The sequence below is a fragment of the Labeo rohita genome, unplaced genomic scaffold (assembly GCF_022985175.1).
Source record: "Labeo rohita strain BAU-BD-2019 unplaced genomic scaffold, IGBB_LRoh.1.0 scaffold_144, whole genome shotgun sequence".
NCBI classification, from domain to species: Eukaryota; Metazoa; Chordata; class Actinopteri; order Cypriniformes; family Cyprinidae; genus Labeo; species Labeo rohita.
This window is the reverse complement of record NW_026127604.1, coordinates 123,218-143,783: the sequence shown is the minus strand read 5'-3', so window position 1 is coordinate 143,783 and position 20,566 is coordinate 123,218. Positions and strand designations below refer to the sequence as shown.

General features: G+C 33.3%; 2 long non-coding RNA genes across 2 annotated transcripts; both read left to right on the top strand.

The window, feature by feature from the left end:
• The first annotated feature begins 10,356 nt into the window (after positions 1-10,356).
• On the top strand, positions 10,357-10,660 carry LOC127158306 (uncharacterized). Its single transcript, XR_007826121.1, has 2 exons — positions 10,357-10,418; positions 10,602-10,660. It is a non-coding gene; the product is annotated as an uncharacterized LOC127158306 (long non-coding RNA).
• A 3,707-nt stretch (positions 10,661-14,367) lies between these two features.
• On the top strand, positions 14,368-19,242 carry LOC127158301 (uncharacterized). Its single transcript, XR_007826115.1, has 3 exons — positions 14,368-14,613; positions 18,378-18,433; positions 18,720-19,242. It is a non-coding gene; the product is annotated as an uncharacterized LOC127158301 (long non-coding RNA).
• Positions 19,243-20,566: the final 1,324 nt, after the last annotated feature.

Genomic DNA, 20,566 nt, shown 5'->3' with positions numbered 1-20,566 from the left:
TTTAATCTCATTTTTTGTGTGCTTTATTTTTCATTTCACACACAGGATCTCTCCGTTCCTTTAAATTTAGAAATAGCAATACTGTAAATGAAGTGAATAATTTATGTTCTTACCAGAGACGTTCATATCTCTGTAAGCTACTAATTGAAAAAGGATTTTCAAAATCAGAAATTTCAAATTTTCAGTGTTTAACCCTTTCAGACTCCAGCAGCAGCTACTCATGTGTTTGATGAAACACAACATCAACATCAGCAGCTCATGAATAGCTTTAACAGAAACACAAGAGCTCAAGACTCACTCAATCCTGCACTTTATACCATATATCTACTACTTGTGTATTAAATGAATATGTACATACAGTATACATTATAGCATAACTTGTTAAAGGTTCTGATATTTTAGACAAAATGCAAAAATCACTATTAATGAGTAAATGACATTCACAGAGTTGAGTTAAAAGAAAGTCACTTGTATTAAATTTATAATTATATACAATATAATTTAAATATGTATCGGCAGAGCTGTTGGTTCTACCTTTGTCCACTAGATGACGCAACTGGATTCTCAAACTCAAAGGTTGTTAGTTTTAGGTACCAGAGATCTGAAGCTGAATGAGGATCATAATGTCACACACGAAGCATAAAGTGACTCTCACCACACACTGCATGTGATGCGTCTCTGGATCTTATTTATCACAGGACCAGTCTTTGTGTATACCTAACCAGGTTCACGAAAATGTGGCTATGGAAGGCTATTCTCACTGGAGGGGAAATCATGTTATTTTACATTTATTTTACAACACTAAAGTTAATTTACAGGGATCTTTACAGCCAGAAGCAATTCCTGACAGGACCTGCAGAACAGTAAAGGAAAAAAAAAAAAAAAAATTATCTGGCAGTTGTTTCAGACTCAGAACAGACGAAACTCAAAAGCAGATTTTTATTATTGTTTGCACAGATCAAACAGGCATAATGACACAAACAAACAAGAAGCAGCAGGCAGTAACTGAAAGTAGGTATTCAGAATAAAAAAAGCCTGAAAAAAAAAAAAAAAGTTCAGTTTCCAAAAAATGATATTCTGTGGCCACGGATTTGCGGGTCTTGTTTTTATGTTTTTATCTCCTACAGATGACTTGCAGGACCCTGTCTGTTTTGCTAAATTAGTTTTGATCTTTTAACCACCACAGCTTCTTGTCTCCACTGGCAACACGCACCATTTGTGTGGATTGTGTGTGATGTCGCAGGTAGCAGAGAGTGCAGGTGGCGATTGCGAGTGACGCTGTAATTTAGTTTCTTTTTTCTTGTCTTCACAACCTGGCTACTGTTGTAAAATGTTGAGAAATTCAATAAAAAAAAAAAAAAAAAAAAAAAAAAAAATATATATATATATATATAAAAAAAGCACTAGAAATCACAATATAGATTTCAGATTATCCTCATATACATTGTTTGAATTTAACAGTTTATCTTCTTGATCAATAATACACGTCAGTTAAACAAACACACATTTGTGTCATTCATCTTGACTGCAGAAAGTGAGTCTAATGAATCTGTCTGAATGTGACATTTTGTGTTTCATAATGAACAAACACTTACACAATGGTTTTTCTCTCTCCATACTGTTAAATCTAAGAAGTGTTGGTCTGCTTTTCAGACTCCTCTACATACAAGCTAATTAAAGACTTGAACATCATCTGGATGGACTCAATGCATCAGGATACAGTCTGTGATGTTAAAACACTCACAGTTTGGTCTTGTATATTCCACACTGTCCTGATGATAAATTCTTGTGAATATTTTCTTCTTTGATTCTTTTGAAAATTTAGAGTTTTTAATCTTAGTTCAATGTTTGTACATATCATGCATCTTCATTTTCATTTAATACATTTTTGCATTTCTGTATATTGTGATATATCTCTGGGGTTGTTTATTTATCTGTATATTTTTGTATAAACATACTTATATCACTGTAGCATTTATATTTTATATGCACGAATTGCTCATCATTTCACCCCATTCTAAATGGATGCAACAGCCAATGAAGGATAATAAAACTTTAGTACATTTTATCTGTATAATTGACATATGCAGAGCTCATTTGAATATTTTGTATTCATTCTCAAACCACCCAAAGATGCCACCCAACTCAACCAGGACTCTTCTTCCTACCCACTGAGCTTCTCCAATTTATACAATAAAATAATATATTGTGTAAAACCTGTTTCTGGCATTTGAAGCACAGATGATCAGCTCAAAAGCTTATGCGGACCACAATCAGCTGCAAAATATATAAAATATACTATGCAAAAATGAAATGCTATTTGTCATAATATTTGCATGTTGCATGTACTTGAAGTACAAGTAATAAATTAGATAATTTCACAATAATGCTGTTTTTTCTACTTCGTAGTAAAATAGTAAGGTGTCGCCCTCTACAGGATATAAGGCAACGAAAATATAAATGAAAGTATTTTACAGCAGCGTCAGTGAAATACACTTACAGCTTTCAGTTTATCAGCCAGTGCAATGTCATTTAAGAACGAAACAAGAGTTTCATAGAAATAAATACAGTGGAAGTTATTAAATGGGAAGTCAAACAGCTGTCTATGTTCAATCAGTTCTGCTGTTTTTGAGAAGGTTTCAGCCATTTTCTATATCAGACGCAAGATCTTTTTAGTTTTAGTTTGGTCAGTATTTAATACAGTATTTAAAGTACATGCTCTGTTTTTGTTGTGTTTTTTGTGTATTGATGATCTAAACATATTTTGATTTATTTATAGTTTCAGGTTTTAATCTCATTTTTTGTGTGCTTTATTTTTCATTTCACACACAGGATCTCTCCGTTCCTTTAAATTTAGAAATAGCAATACTGTAAATGAAGTGAATAATTTATGTTCTTACCAGAGACGTTCATATCTCTGTAAGCTACTAATTGAAAAAGGATTTTCAAAATCAGAAATTTCAAATTTTCAGTGTTTAACCCTTTCAGACTCCAGCAGCAGCTACTCATGTGTTTGATGAAACACAACATCAACATCAGCAGCTCATGAATAGCTTTAACAGAAACACAAGAGCTCAAGACTCACTCAATCCTGCACTTTATACCATATATCTACTACTTGTGTATTAAATGAATATGTACATACAGTATACATTATAGCATAACTTGTTAAAGGTTCTGATATTTTAGACAAAATGCAAAAATCACTATTAATGAGTAAATGACATTCACAGAGTTGAGTTAAAAGAAAGTCACTTGTATTAAATTTATAATTATATACAATATAATTTAAATATGTATCGGCAGAGCTGTTGGTTCTACCTTTGTCCACTAGATGACGCAACTGGATTCTCAAACTCAAAGGTTGTTAGTTTTAGGTACCAGAGATCTGAAGCTGAATGAGGATCATAATGTCACACACGAAGCATAAAGTGACTCTCACCACACACTGCATGTGATGCGTCTCTGGATCTTATTTATCACAGGACCAGTCTTTGTGTATACCTAACCAGGTTCACGAAAATGTGGCTATGGAAGGCTATTCTCACTGGAGGGGAAATCATGTTATTTTACATTTATTTTACAACACTAAAGTTAATTTACAGGGATCTTTACAGCCAGAAGCAATTCCTGACAGGACCTGCAGAACAGTAAAGGAAAAAAAAAAAAAAAAATTATCTGGCAGTTGTTTCAGACTCAGAACAGACGAAACTCAAAAGCAGATTTTTATTATTGTTTGCACAGATCAAACAGGCATAATGACACAAACAAACAAGAAGCAGCAGGCAGTAACTGAAAGTAGGTATTCAGAATAAAAAAAGCCTGAAAAAAAAAAAAAAAGTTCAGTTTCCAAAAAATGATATTCTGTGGCCACGGATTTGCGGGTCTTGTTTTTATGTTTTTATCTCCTACAGATGACTTGCAGGACCCTGTCTGTTTTGCTAAATTAGTTTTGATCTTTTAACCACCACAGCTTCTTGTCTCCACTGGCAACACGCACCATTTGTGTGGATTGTGTGTGATGTCGCAGGTAGCAGAGAGTGCAGGTGGCGATTGCGAGTGACGCTGTAATTTAGTTTCTTTTTTCTTGTCTTCACAACCTGGCTACTGTTGTAAAATGTTGAGAAATTCAATAAAAAAAAAAAAAAAAAAAAAAAAAAATATATATATATATATATATATATATATATATATATATAATAATAATAATAATATATATATATATATATATATATATATATATATATAATAATAATAATAATAATATATATATATATATATATATATATATATATATATATATATATATATATAAAGTAAAAAATAAAATAGACTGCAAATGACGTCACTTGCGGAAGTGCAGGCGTCTGAGAGAGCAGGTGCATGTCTGCAGCCAGACACTATTGGGGGCTTTTGTGCCTGTCATTTCTTTACCAGTTTAAAAAACCACTGTAAAACCACTGTAAGCTTTTCATGTCAGTTTGAGAATGTATACATGTTTTTTTTTGTTTGTTTGTTTGTTTGTTTTTTTTAAACGCCCACAAAACCAACACTTGTAACTGTCATTTCCTTTTTTTTCAAACCACAAAGCTTTTATTCACAAAACACCCTATGAATAAAAGTAGCTGCTAACTTGTCAACTTAGGAGAAACTCCTGTTAAATTAAATCCATTTGCCAAAAAAAGGAAGAAAAAGAAAATCAAATATGATGAAAAGAGTACCTTACTAACAGTCTAATCAAACAGCAGATGCTGTAAATTAAAAAAATGAATTCAGAGATCAATGGTAACCAGAACTAAATGTGATCCAGACAGAGCTGCTCCGTAAAGGAGAGATCCTTATATGCAGTCATTTATCATGTTATAAATATTCATATTTAGAGATCATATGTGGATCAGACGACTGACCTAGTATCAGATTCCATCATTGAATCTTTATCCATCTAATCATATTCATTAGTGAACATTTTTTAAATCACCTTTGGAAAAATGGCCATGGCTGATTAAAAAAAAAAAATTATAAAAAAAATTAAAAAATGAGTTGGCATGAGTGAGTCCTGTATTGCGTTGTTCAAGTGGATGGTATTTCAGGGTCAAATGAATCGATTGAACACCAACAAAGGAGTAAAATATTTCATTATTTTACAGAAAAGGAAATTTTGTATGTGAAATATCATGCATGTACACTGAACACCATGATATAATATAAAATACAAATAAAAACACAAAACAGTCAGAAAATACAGAGCATGAGGGAAACTGAAGAGTGTACAGAAAGGAGACTCTTCTTCAGCAGGATTCGGTCAATAAACTGTTACTGCTGTGGTCATGGAGCAGAACAGCAAGACCATCACAGACAAAAGATTCAGTTACCGTGATTAATCAAGTTTAACCTGGCTGTTGAAATGAGTTTCACTCAAAAAGTCAATTGTATATCATATTATTAGGACACGCTTTTGCAGCATCACAGAGAAATTTGCATTTAACATAAATAGTGATGTGTGACATTAAAACTCCTCAGTGAACAAATAAAATTTGTTCATTAAGTAAATCTTGTTTAAAATAAGTATGAATTGATTTGCAGTAATTTGTGTATCATTTGCCACAAATTAAATTACTATACTGTATATCAGAATTACATCAGCCACTGGTTCTCTAGATATCAGTGTCTCGTCATAAAAAAAATATACAGGAAAAACACCACACAGGATATAGTGCACATCAGCTTCTAAAAAAAAATGCTCTCAACTTCAAACAGACCAGCAGCAGAGACCTCAGAGCACCGGGGATCCAACATTTCAGCTCATCACAAGGTAAATGACAGTCTTAATCTTTAATTGTGTTGTAAAGAGCTTTTTATCATGAATTCTGGGCATATTCGGTTTGTATTATAATGAAAAGAAATTAAACTCTAAATTGTATCAGGTTATAGTAAACATTGCTCACAGCTTAAAATTCAAATAATGTGTTGTTTCAGCGTAAAAGTACGTGTTCATGCTTGACTTGAACTCTATTGAGATAATGTCAGTTTAGTTTACTTAAGCTGGATTTTTAAGTTGTTATAACTAAGGTTAGCAGAAAATTACTGTCTAAAATAAAATGCTATTAAAACAAAGCTAAACACAAACTCTAGAACTCTAAGCTCTAGTCTCTCATTCTTGTTTTGTAAAAACATTTTGCAAATGAAAACAGTGTACAATGCTAACTGTTGTTAGTGTTTTCAGGTCATTGTTTTATGAGTGAGTGGTTGTTGGGTGAAAACCTTTACTAGTTTGATAAAAGAATGAGGTGAGTTGAGACTGTAGGAAGTGTTTTAGTAGTTTTAATGGATTCTGAAGGTGAAATTCACTGCTGTGCTAAGATGAAAGTTAAATAAGGGTGTAGGTTTGACATTGTGAGGACATAACAGCAGATGACCCCCAAAGTGAAATTGAAATGTAAACCTGTATTACACAATAAATCACTGATAAATGTCAAACTTCATTTTAACTCTGAATTGTTTTTGCAACAGACATGTGTGGCAGAACTTCAATGGAGCATCATGGGAAAACCACAGAATGATCAGCAAAGAGAACAAGAGCCAATCTACTGAACCAGGACAGAAACAGAGCAACATACAAGTGAAAATTAAAAGAATGCAATGAAAGGAAGCACACAGTAAACTTCTGGAACATCAGAATGCACAGAAGAGCAGAAACCAACAGGACAGAGAGAAAAATGGAGGATAGAAAGGAAACACAAACCAGAGGATCACAAGAGAAAAGCAGACAGAGACTTAGACGAAATAGTATGAAGATAAAGCCAAACTGTGAGTGTTTGCTCCTTGTGGAACTTCTAGTCTTGCTATAGATTTACTGTTATTTTCTGTTTATTTACTCCTGTCATAAAGTGTCACATTAAAACAGATTCAAGACTTTCTGCAGTCACAGATAAATGTTTACACGTGTGATTTTGTGCAGACAGAATGTAATACAAACTGAAAAGATTAAAATCCAGAACAATGAGAATAATCAGATTTTTTTGTGATTTGTAGTTTCAGGTGATCCAGACAGACATGTAAAGTTGAATTCTGATGTTCTCAAAAACACACAACATCAGTGACGTTCAGATACGGACTAAACATCATCATCATCATCATCATCATCATCATCCAGACTACAGTCTGTTCAGATTTTACAGACTCATCTGATCACAAACAAACAGACTTGAACAGTTTGTTTCTCAGATCTGTGTCTCAATACATTCTGCACATCACAGTTTCCCTGCATCTGAAAGTGAACATTTGTACAATAATAAAGCAGTTCAGTGTCTTCAGTTCACTGGACAACAACCACGGCTCATCTGGACAGATGTCAAAATATTCATCCATTATAAAACACAGAGCTCTATAAACTCAATCAATAATCATAAATGTGTTCAGCAACTCAACAGATATTTTAAGGTGTTTCTGCTCATGAAGTGAATGGAATATCCAGTATTAAAATTAAGCAGATAGCGCCACCCTCAGGCTGATGAACTCAATGACACTGAAGCGCTGCTGAATCTTCATCTGCATGTTCAGAATCAGTAACCAGACATTACACCAGACTAAAGATTGAATCAGCCTCTTATGAACACTTCAGATGAACACAACACTGAGACATGATGCTGACTCCTGAGAGGTCTCAATCAGCATAAAACTGACCAATATACTTCATATTGTCATCATCAGAATCACATCATATAATCAGATCTTTAATGTGTTTATCATGTGATATTAACTAACTGTATATTTCTGCCATGTGGACATAACTTTGACTCAGTCACTTCTGATAACAGATATAGAAATGTACATTTTTTGTGAAGCTGCTTTGAAACAATGTGTATTATCATACAAATAAATGTAAATGGGGACAATAAATAAATTCGCAAAAATAAACCAAATCCAGATTTATATTATTATATTTATCAATCAGATAAAGTGGCTGTGTTGATCTTTGACTCCTGTAATACAGTGACGTGTGATCATCAGAATCGCAACAGAGTTAAAGATAAACAAATACATATGAAAGTATTTTACAACAACTGCAATGAAAACACACGTCCAGATTTCACTTCATCAGCTGATATGGATGTTATCGACTGATTCATTTAATAAAGTAACGAGAGTTTCTGAAATCACTAAACACAAACACAACATTACTGAAAAGAAACACAAAGATGTGAAATGTGACTCTAATCGATCAGTTCTGCTGTTTTCATGTTTTCTGAAGGTTTGAATGGTTTAATCAGAATCCAGATCTCTTTAATTTTCAGTCAGTTCTGTTCATGATTCACTGCAAACTCAGTATTTCATCTCCTGAAACAGCCTGTGATTTTGCTTTTGTGTACTGATCATGTTTCTGACAAAATCTCATGTGCTTCATCTCTGAATTCACACACAACATCTCCATTTCTTCAGATTTACTGTAAATAAAGAGAATGATTTCTGTTCTTACCAGACACTCTTTCTGGATTCAGATGATGATGATGATGATGATGATGGTGGTGGTGTTTCATATCCAGCAAATCTTTAAAAACACCTGAGTGAAGAATAAAATCATGGATCAGTCATGAATGTTTTACAAGAAGTCTCATTATGTTCTCCTTAAAAAAAACAACAAAAAAAACTACAGGTTCAATAAGGCAATTATTTCTGTGATTGTCTTTGAAAATTCTATAATATGTAGAACACCTTTTAACAACTACAAAGTGATTCATTATTTAAAAGTAGCACCTACTCAGTGAATATCAGATTTCAGACGCAGTCATATTGTTTGTAGAGTTTCAAATCTCAGTCTAAAGGTTAAATTCACGACACAGAGCTGAAGATGTAAATGTGTGTGTTGAAACCTGATTCACATCAGCAGATCATTAATGACACAAACACAAGAGCTCAAGACTCACTCAATCCTGCACTTTACACTGTACATCTACTGTACAAACACACAACACTGTCCATTACAGCAGAAGATGATGAAAGACTGATTTCTAGAAATTCTGACATTTAAAATTTACACAAAATGCAAAAATCAGCATTATTATAATTTGTGAGATGATAACTGAATATTCACTGAATTAATCTGAAAGTATGTCACTTGTATTAAACAAAAGTTTAGTCTTTATGCCCTAAATCAAATGTCTCAGAACACGTTTTATATGCTGATAAGCATTTTTAACTGCAGTTATTATCATTTGTCTACTAGATGGCAGAACTGGATTTTCAAAGGCTCGAACTCCACATCTCTTAATTTGAGGTTCCAGAAGAGAAATCAGAGATCTGCAGCTGAATGAGGATCATAATATCACACATGAAGCATAAAGAGACTCTCACCACACACATCTGATGTGTCTGAATCATATCACAGGATCAGCGTTATAGAATCAGCTTCATCAAACTGTTTTAAAGAGGAGAAAACCTGCTGATGACAAACTTGACAACAGTATTTAAAAAAAAAAAAAAAAAAAAAAAAAAAAAAGGATCTGTAATTAAATCTGTATTCTTCCGAATAGTGCATTTTTTATTATTATTATTATGTCCTTATTTTCCTTTCTACACACTTAACACTGAAATGATATATAACCGCTTTGTGGTTACAGCATAACCCAACACCTTTCAATACACACAAAAATATTATTTTATATAATATATAAAATTTTTTGACAAATAAAAAAACTCTGTTTATTGATTATATATACACAATAGATTAAAATCCTAATAATTAATGTATTTTATAAAGGAACAAAGAGATTTGCAATTTTTTGCGATTTATTTTAGTTAAGACAAAAAAAATGTGTTTCATATTTATTGTAATTGAAGATCGACTGTTCTTATCATTATTGTCATTATTATTATCAAAATGGTTTTGACTTTGTTGGTTGTCTTCTAGATTTCTCCCTCAGTCTGTGGTTTTGATGCACAGTTTATTTTGATATCAGAGCCCAGCAGCACTGCAGACCTAAACTGAGGCTAATTAAGGAAGAAGAATAAAAAACAACTAGCACAGTATGCACTATTCTGTAAAAAAAAAAAAAAAAAGTTGTATGCAAATGCAAAATCACTATTTTATGTGTGAGTTGATAGCTGAACACCACTCACTGAATTAAACATGCAATGTTTTAATGTAGCATGTGATGTTTAAAACGGAGTATAAATTGTGCAACATAAGTGTGAATTTAATTTCAGTGATTTGTGTATTGATGCAGCATTAAATGACTATATTATCAGCATTATATCAGTCACTGGCTAATATATCAGTTTCTTGTATCAGTTATTAAAAAACACACCTAGGTCAACCACTAGAAGTAAAAAAACCACAGTATGAGCTCAGTACAGAAGAGACGCTGTTTCCACTCGTTCAGTGCTGGAATGAACATCGACCCTCTTCAGCTCATCGCAAGGTTAAAAAAACCTCATATTTTTGTGTTGTCAAGATCTTCTCTTTTAAAACCTGAACAAAAATATGTTATTATTATAATATTTTATTAAAATAAAACCAAAATGTAAATATGTATGCACAGCAATTATTAGCTAATGACAAACTTTAATTCAAAATTGCATTTGTACATTTTTGGCAGAAGCAGAATGAAGAAAACTAAATGCATGGCAGATGAGCTGTGGAGTGTCACAAACCGCAGGAGAATTAACTGTTAAAACTGTTAAATGACAAAGGAAGAAGATGAGAGTCAATCTAATGAATCGAGAGAGAAACAAACACTAAGACAAGTCAGACGGAACAGCATTAATAGTGGAAAACCAAACTGTGAGTCTTTATAAGGTTCAACATAATATTTCATCATCAGCTCTGTCAGTGTTGGAGGTAACGCATTACAAGTAACACGAGTTACGTAATAATATTACGTTTTCCGAGTAACTAGTAAAATAAGGCATCAATTTTTGATTGACAAGAAAATATCTAAATTACTTTTCAAATAAGTAATGCCAGTTACTTTTCCCCCCAATTATTGATTAAAAGTTCTCCTGTCCCCATGTGAGAGAAATCGGGAGTAAGATGTTAGTTCTAGAATAAATGTGAACATGCATTAATTCGTCTCACTCACAAAAAACGAATTCAGTATTCCTCAAAATGAATAAAAACAGCGAAATTTAACTCAATCCTTTATGCATTATTAACCAGAGTCTTTGCTGCCGACCTTCAATGATCCAATTCAACCATACTAATAAGCAGAAATTACTTAAGATAATCTAACATTTGTTTTCCTTTTTTATTGCTGAACAGTTAACCCTTTTTTCTTCTGCAGTCTAGATGTGAATTTACTTTTCTCAAAGCCTGAAGCTTTTGGTGTGAAAAGGCTTTTACATTTGCCACAAACAGAACTTTTTTTATATTAAAAACAAACAAGCAAGCCCAGAACAGATTTAAAAAGTAATGCAAAAGTAAAGCAACACATTACTTTTCTCTGTTCCATCTTAAAAGCAATGTACCATTTTTCTGTCAACAAAATGAAGGTTTATCAATGTCTGTTTGTGGTTTCATAGTTTGTCATGGTTCAGACAGAGATGATTCAGCAGAGGTGCTCACAGATGAGGTGAGATATTTACTGATCATTTGCAGATAAGAGAATGTAGAACTGTAGAACTGATGCAGAAATCTGATGTCATATTGAGAGCTGTGTCTGTTTTCTCTTTAGAAAGCTGCTTTTTTTTTCATCTAAACCAGCAGGAAACTCTTAACCAAATTGTAATATATATAAACACACACACACACACACACACCCCCCCCCCCTCAAATCTATCAGACTTCAGATAATATTTTTCCCCAAGAGTCATTTAAATGAAATGTAGTCAAGTAACATTTTGATCAGCCTGAAAAAAAAACTTTAGATTAATTAGAACTAATACAGAGATGATTCAAACCCCATTACATTTAAAATAAATAAAAAACACATTACAGTGGTGAAAATAAAATAAAATGCATATAAAAAAAAACTATAAATAAAAATAATACAATAGTCAAGTCACCTTTATTTATATACCGCCTTTAACAATACAGAATTGTGACAAGGCGGATGTACAGTATTAAATAGGAAACAGTACATCAACAATGCCAAAGGCAACATTAAACACTCACATTATAGGTAAAGGTAGTTAATCAAAAACAATAAAATAAAATGCAATATTGTGTTAAGAGAAAGTCTTAACACAATATTGTGTTAATAAAGTGTCCATGTACTGAAAACATAATTTTTCATGCAATTGACCACCAGATGGTGAAAGCAGATTATCACTGCAAAAGCCTTCAGTTTAGAGACCCGTTCAAGAGATCTGATATGAAGATGGATGTTAATCATCATGTCACACAAATCATCAAGTGACTCTGATCATCTGTTATTCTCAACTGAGTGGAAAATGTTGATTGACAGTTATTTTCAATCAATAAGCAGAACAAAAAGCAGCTGTTGCTGTAAATTTAACCTTTTATTCTTTGAAAGCAAGTCTTTTTTTTAAATGCAGGATTTAACCCAAACATTTAGATAAAGAAGGTTACAATCACTTCCATCATTCTCAGTGCTAAAAGGAAATATTATCAGAGCCTTTAAAAATAGACTGAATGGAACAACAGACTGTACATTAATATATATATATATATTTCTCTAAGATAGTAAGTAACCAGAACAAGATTTTTTGACGTGGGCAGATGCAAGCTTACTATCGATTCATGGAAAACACCAAAACCAACTGACATTATGAGTGTGTGAAACAAACGGACACAGACTGTGTGCAGTAATTGTGCCACTTCTGTGATCATATTCTTGACATTAAATGACATTTACTTGGAGTGTTTTTCTAAACCTCTGACCCGGGTTAAACTTGGCTGCTGCTTTCATGTGAAACAGGTAATGTCCAGTAACAATTTTATTTTTGCCTACAATCCTAAGTGAATAAGTGAAATTTAAACAGCAGTTTTCCTGTCATTGCCATGTGTGTTCAAAGCCAGGACTGACTTTTAACCACAGCACGATTGAAAAGATTTCTAAATAAACACTTTCAGTTCAGATGTCAAAGCATCAATGCTACATTCTTTTACTCTGAAAGCAGCAGGAGGAAACATTATGAACTCACAACTTTACAGACACATGCATGTGAGACTAATTTAGATTATGGCAGTTTTAAAATATAAATATGAAATTGTAAGGTGTCCACTTTCAAGAGACATTACAGCAATCACTGCATCTATAGATGGAGAGGACAAAGAACAAAGGAGAAAAACCATATGAAGTGTGGTATGTTTTCTGCTGCAGCATATTAACTTGGACACTCAAAAAACTTTAAAAGTATTGAGCTGAAAATCATTTGATGTATAACAACAGATCAAAGACTATCAAACATAACAGACCTCAAATATGATGCTTCCATAAATTGTCAATAGAATGAAACAACTGTGATTAATGCAAGTATTTTTACATTATTTTCTTTGATTGTGAATTTCCAACCCACAAACGCCTTTTACAGGCAGCATGTCTGAAACCACGTGGCTTAAGGAGGAAGTGTTTATTCAGTTAAACGATTTGAACAGATCTCTTGGTTTTGGTCTCTAACCCACGTGGAAAAAAAGAATTCATGAGCTGTAAAGATTCTGGACAAAACCAGACCTCAAAAGTATTTCACTCACTGCATGTGTTAAGACTCTTCTGCTTTAGAAGGCATCTAAATTTATAAATTACAAAATGTACAAATACAATTAAATTAAATATAAGGAGCAAAGCACAAAACAATTTTATGGCCAGAGATGTGAAACCCATGAAGTTGTGCTATTAGCTGACATAAAACCCACCTCGATGAACTGCTTAAGCTGGTACATGCAGGTGCAGATTTCACAATAATTGCTCGGGTCTCCGCATGTGTGTGCGAGTGTGTGCCGTGTGTGTGTCTGTGAGAGAGAATGGGAGAAAGAAAGCGTGATTTCTGTATATAAAAATGTACAGGTGGAAAAGGTGGAAAACATGGAAATAGTTTTTATTTTTTACCCATTGTGTGTTATATTTATTTGCTTAAGTGTCTTCTTGGGTTTTTAGATAGCCCATAGTATAAGAAGAGTATTATATGTGACCCTGGACCACAAAACCAGTCTTAAATAACACCGGTATATTTGTAGCAATAGCCAAAAATACATTGTATGGGTCAAAAATATTTTTCTTTTATGGCAAAAATCATTAGGAAATTAAGAAAAGATCATGTTTCAAGTAGAAATTTAGTACATTTCCTACTGTAAATACATCAAAACTTAATTTTTGATTAGGAATATGCATTGCTAAGAACCTAATTTGGACTACTTTAAAGGTGATACAGAACCACTGACGTACACAGAGATCCGGGGGTGGGCGGGCCACTGCTAGAAGGCATATGCGTAAATCCAATAGCAGACTTGATAAACACGGAATTAGCAAACAGCCAAACGAAACTCACTGCGCTGTTGTCTTTCTACAAAGACATACGACATTTATATTTATTGTTTTTCTTCATATTGGAAACACAAGAACATGAGAGAGAGAAAGGTGAAGACGCAAACAAGTGAGAACATGAATCTTGGGCGGATTTTCCGATGGCGTAGTTTCGATGATTTAAGAGCAGACTGTGAGTAGACAACAATCTGTCACTCGTAATTCAAAGAGTCGGTGTTTTGCAATGTTCTGGCTGTGTTAAACCGGGCATATGCACTGCGATTTCATAAAAGTACCAATTTCACTGTACGAGATGAGATGTAAAGCCATCGCAGTATTTAATTTCGGTCAAATTCAAATCTGAATCCATTGTTATCTTGAACTCGAATATAGGTTAGAATACCAATCATTATAGATCCTTCATTGAACAGTTTATCTCGACATGATTCTATTTAGTTAAAATTATTGTACTCGTTCATTCGGGTGCTCATGTCGTTCAAATATAACGCTTCGGTCGTCAGCGTAGAGAAGAGCGGGGTATGAAAGTACCATTTTTTCAGAAAAACATAATATAAAAACTTATTGTTGTAGACAGCATTTTTTTTTTTTTTTTTTTGCTGTGGCCTATAACTCAGAAGTCTGGTCCGTCAATACCAGGTGGTATTTTTAACAAATGTAGAAAGACTTGAGTATAATTTAAGTTTGAACATGAGAGGCACATTGTTACTTTCAACCCCGTTAGTTGGGACGGAAGTAACACAACAATACAAGCTAGATTTTATTGTGTTGCTCTTGTTTTTATTAAATATACCTGACTACGACCGTGTTAATATGTAACTGTCCTTTATTTTTTCGAAAAAATATTACCTTTTCATTTTAAACTTGTTTCATCAAATCTTTCAAAACCCAAGTGTACAAACTTAATTTTTTTTTATTTATTTATTCAATGTATTTTATGTAACATTTTTAACAGAATGAACAATATGAAAATTAAACCAGCATAATATAAATTCTTAATAATATAACAGTAGACCTATTTCCAACCAATTGTTTGTATGCATAAATTCAAAATGTGAATAAAAACATCTGGAAACACTGCAGATTCATAAGTGGAGGTGGAAAAGCTGAGGTATGGCTAAAACCTAAATATGACCGATGTTCCTGACAGAAACGCCCTCTCATGAACATGTGGCTCTAGGAATGTGAACTCTTGGCATATTCTTTTGATATAATACGACCTAAACATGTTATATAAATGATGTAAGACACAAGAAACGAGAAACACAACACAACTAATTTGAACAAAAAAAATTACAGTTTCCATAATTTTACTTCCATAATTTTACTTTCCAATAAATTGTACTTAACCGCGGGAATCTCATATGAAGTTTCTCAGCTCAGACAAGTGTTGCATGCTGAATGTGCTGTCATAGCTTTAAGTTCTGACAAACCTGCATTGTTACTTTGGTTATCAGAGGTAAATGACTAATACTTTCAAACCAGTGGTTTTCAAATTGGTCGTGTAAACGCCTCCAATGCCACGATTTTTTGTTGGTCTCTCATATCTGACACACCATTTCAGGTCTTAGTGTCTTTACGAATGAGCTGATGAGTTGAATCAGGTGTGATGGATGAGGGAGACACAGACAATGTGTAGCGTTGGCGGTGCTCACAGGACCTGTTTGAAAACCACTGCTTTAGAGAGCAGCCCCTATGCCTTTGTTTAGTCCCCTTGGCTCTGTATACACTTAAATAAAGCAACATTATCTTCAGTCAGACGTCATGACCACTGCTATATTTATAAGCTGACCAACATTACTTCCCTGTTGTAGCTTTGGTTTGGTCATGCCATGGTCTCCCATGTTCACTTAGCTAGAGTAATATTACAATAAACAGAGCTTAGGTTTACCCTATTTAGGTTGGTTGAACAACTTTCAGTTGACCTAACAATTTGTCCTAGACTTGATCATTTACACCTTTTGGGGACAGATGGTGATTTGCATGAAAGACACTGGGAAATAGTGTGTAAAATATCTCTGAACTCTTAGGATCTGTTTACCTTTTAGTTACTTCTTGTGAGAATGAGACCATTGTACCAGACACACAGTGACAGACAAATGATACCAAACATGACTATGGATATCACTTGTATTCATGTAGAACATTATATTATGTTATTGACCATTCTAAGTGAGCTGAGTGAGAGGAAGTGGAAGGAAAGTAATAAGTGAAAAGGGACTTTCCTCACATCTTCTCTCAGTGAGATGTAGAAACAAATGTCTGGATCTTAATACATGGTGTTTGTTTTGTCCGTCTCAGAAGATCAAAGTGTCTGAGCCTCCAAATCATGTTTCTATTTCAATCTAGTGGTCTGCAGCGGTTTTTGTTAGGGTTATGTTGAGTGTCATAAGATAAGATATAAATAACGAAAAACAATAAATATTAAATAAAAAATGATATTAAAAATAAACTTAAATATCCCCATGTGGGTCTAATACATAATTGCCATAATGACAGAAATTGCAAATACAATTTCTGTCATAATATAAAACAACAGTGCTGGAACAACCATAAGTTTTCTCTGGGCAAAAACATTGTCCTAGTGTGAATAAATGATTAAATGGTTAAAGTTTTATTTTTGTGCAGGTGCAGTGAGGGGAAAAAACACTGAGTTTAGGACAGTCAGTTCATAGCTCTGATTCAACTGTGTGATCTCCACATATATTTAAACAACTCAAATAAATGAAACATGTAAATCAGTCCATTACTAATACTGCAAGGCGGTGTACTGGTGTGCATTCCCGTGTGACATTACAGTTCTCAAAATGTCATTTTCATCTTTGCACTTTCTGCTTCCTTTATATGACTACTACGGTATTTCCTACTCATGACAATCTCATACTAGTGTTAAATACTAGTTAAAACACTTTTTAACTAGTGTTAAAACTAGTGGGGCAGCCGTGGCCTAATGGTTAGGGAGTCGGGCTTGTAACCGAAAGGTCCCAGGTCCGGCAGGGATTGAAGGTGGGGGGAGTGAATGGGTTAAATGCAGAGGACCAATTTCGACTATGGTTCACCATAGTTGACAGTACATTGTCACTTTCACTTTCACTTTCATATCACTGTCTCCATGCCAATCAAGATCCAGCCCCAGTCATCAGATCCTGTCAGAAAATAGAGTAGTCTTGTACCCAAAAATACCCAAATACCCATTGGCTTCTATCAGCCAATATCAGTTGACTGAAGAAAAAGCCAGTAAAAGTGAAGAACAGAAGCAGGAGACGAAGTAATGATGGTTAAAAGGAGCAGAGTTTATTGAATAGTCTTAGTTGCGTATGTCTCAATGCTCAGACTTTGTCTGGAGAACACAAATCCAACAAGTATTGTTATACCAAACATCCCATAAACCTTGAGTTTCTATAAACATTCCCTTGTATCTCTTATTCATGAAGACAAACAGCCCTTGAAACCACACAGTCATAAATCTAAACAACAATGAAAAAAAAAAAAATAAATAAAAAACTATAATATAATATAAATGTCTAATCAATTAATGAATCAATAAAATGAATATATAAATGACTATAATGATTATTATAAATTATTAAATGATTAAATGGAATAATAAAATGATTAAATGATTAATGATTATAAAATAATAAATGAATGAAGAATATATAAAAGAAAGCAAAACACAACACAAATGTATGGTTACTCTGAGGCAAAACACACACAGTTTGCATTTGAGGATCATCAGATCCTTCACTAGACACAATCTCATATTCTACATAGCAGTGCATTTACTGTTAAAACAACAACAACAGCCACGAAAACAATTTTTCATTTTTGATGAAATTCACACTATTGATTTAGTTATTTTCCCATTTATTTGATCTGTATCATCTGATCCTTAATTAAACTGTGAAGATGATCAGATGTGTGTTTCTTTATTTACAGTCTCTCGTGATCCAGACAGAGACGTGAAGTGTCTGAATTATCAGAATCAGCATGAGGTGAGATTTCAACATGAAAATAAATGATGTGTGGATGATTGAAATAATCAATTCAATGTAAGAATGTTTGGGCAGAGAATTTGAGTATACAGTAGTCAGCAAGTAATTTTTATCAGCAAGTTTATTTTCAAGAAAATATATAAAGAGTTCAGATGCAAAACCAGCTAAAAGCCATTTCGGTCAAAAATGAGATAATGATAGTGAGTGAATGCTCCTGACACATATTATACGTCCATCAAATACTTTTACTTCAAACTCTTTACATTGTCTCTTTTGCAAATTACAGAACACAAGTCTCTTCTGAACTCTCCAACACCTGACGACAACATCACTCACAAAGTGGGATGCATTATTAGGTTTACCAGACCATAAATAATCTTATGAGAAAAAGAAAAATGCTGAATAAACTGTCAGTATTAGGCTTTGTGAAAAGAACGAGAATAAAATGTAAATAGCGTCACACCAAGTCACTCATTTCATTCTATTATATGAGTTTCTGTTGTAAATGTAATATTCTGCTCATTCTATTTATGTCAGTTTGCTTTATATCATGATTTGAAGCAAACATCTTTGAAAGATGTTTGTAATTAAAGATGTAGAATTTTGTACCTGCTATTTTTTTGTAATTATTCTCAGTATTTGTGATTTTGCTTTCCAAGGTTGTTTGTTTACCTGGTTTTTACATTTCTTTGAAATATTTACTGTAACAGAACTGGACTAAAAACTGAACTGAACTGAACATATTGAGACAAGTGAATCTGCATCCTGGAGATACAGACATGCCATTTTTAATAAAATCCATAAAATGATCAGATGTCTCGGTGTATGTGTATTACAAACAACTTATTAAAATATTGTCTGCACAGCTCATTCAGTAGCATTTACACACATTATCTATAGTTTACTTACAGTACCTACAAAATGTATTATTCACTAATACATTCAATGCAACTGCATTTATGACTACATTGTAACTTTACGTTTTTCTTCTAAAAGCCAGTCTTGGTTTCTCTTAGAATATTAACCAGTTTATATAACAACAATTTAAATAAAAATCAAAAAAAAAAAAAAAAACCCACACACAATTAACTAATTAGGAAGTAGATTTTTTTTTATTTAGCACATAAAACTTAAAATAAGTTTTTGGGTTAAAGTGACTCAAAATGATGGAGCACATCAGCATAAAATCAGTATGATTTTTATAAAAATGTTCTCACATTTTGTTCTCAAATGTATTATATCGAAAGATAATTAAATTGTAGACATTATGAACTCTGAATACATTGTAAGTTGCCACAGTGTTTTCATCATTTACTACATTATGAGCCCAGCAACATTATATTATGTTTTGAGAAAATGATTACAATGAATGAAATACTTATTAGACTTTGGGGGGTATTACAGTACGTTTAGTTATTACATGTGTTATGAGCAGTGTTTGAATCGTGTCAAAGGCTCTTGCCGGGTCCCCCTGACCAGATTCCCTTAATAAAAGCCTCATCAAAAAAACTGGACTAAACTGCTCAATTCATTTAAATTAGTTTTACAATCTCTTTGAAAACTTTTTAAGCATTTAAGTGGTAGGTGTGTGGACTCAATGCACGGACAAAAATCTCTCCGTTTTTATTAAAGTATATTCACTTGTGTTTCAAAGATAACAGACTTCTGAGTGCACATGGAACAACATGAGGGTCAGTAAATATCAGAATTTTAATTTTGGGTGAATTAACCCTCTAAAGCACATTTCATCATCAAAAGTTACTAGTGCCTGATTTTATGCGTTCATCAAGGCACATAGTAAATATTTTTTCCCCTCTCTTTCCTTTATTTAATCTAATTTTTGTTTTTGCTGTTTACGGTTCTGTACCTGTACCAGTATTAAAGGCCATCTCAGTCAGATGAAGGACCACCAGCCACACCTACTGGTACTGAGAAGGATCAAGGGCACGATCACCTTATTCTATGTGGTCGGACAAGCACCTCATTCCTTCTGACGGAACAACCACCCTGAGTGCTATCGAACGTGCTCAACCTGTTATATCAGGTCCTTGTCAATGTCTTTATGTTTACACTGATGTTGGTCATACCAGTGAGTTACCAAGAGTAAAGGAATTGCACGCAAAGCATTGACGA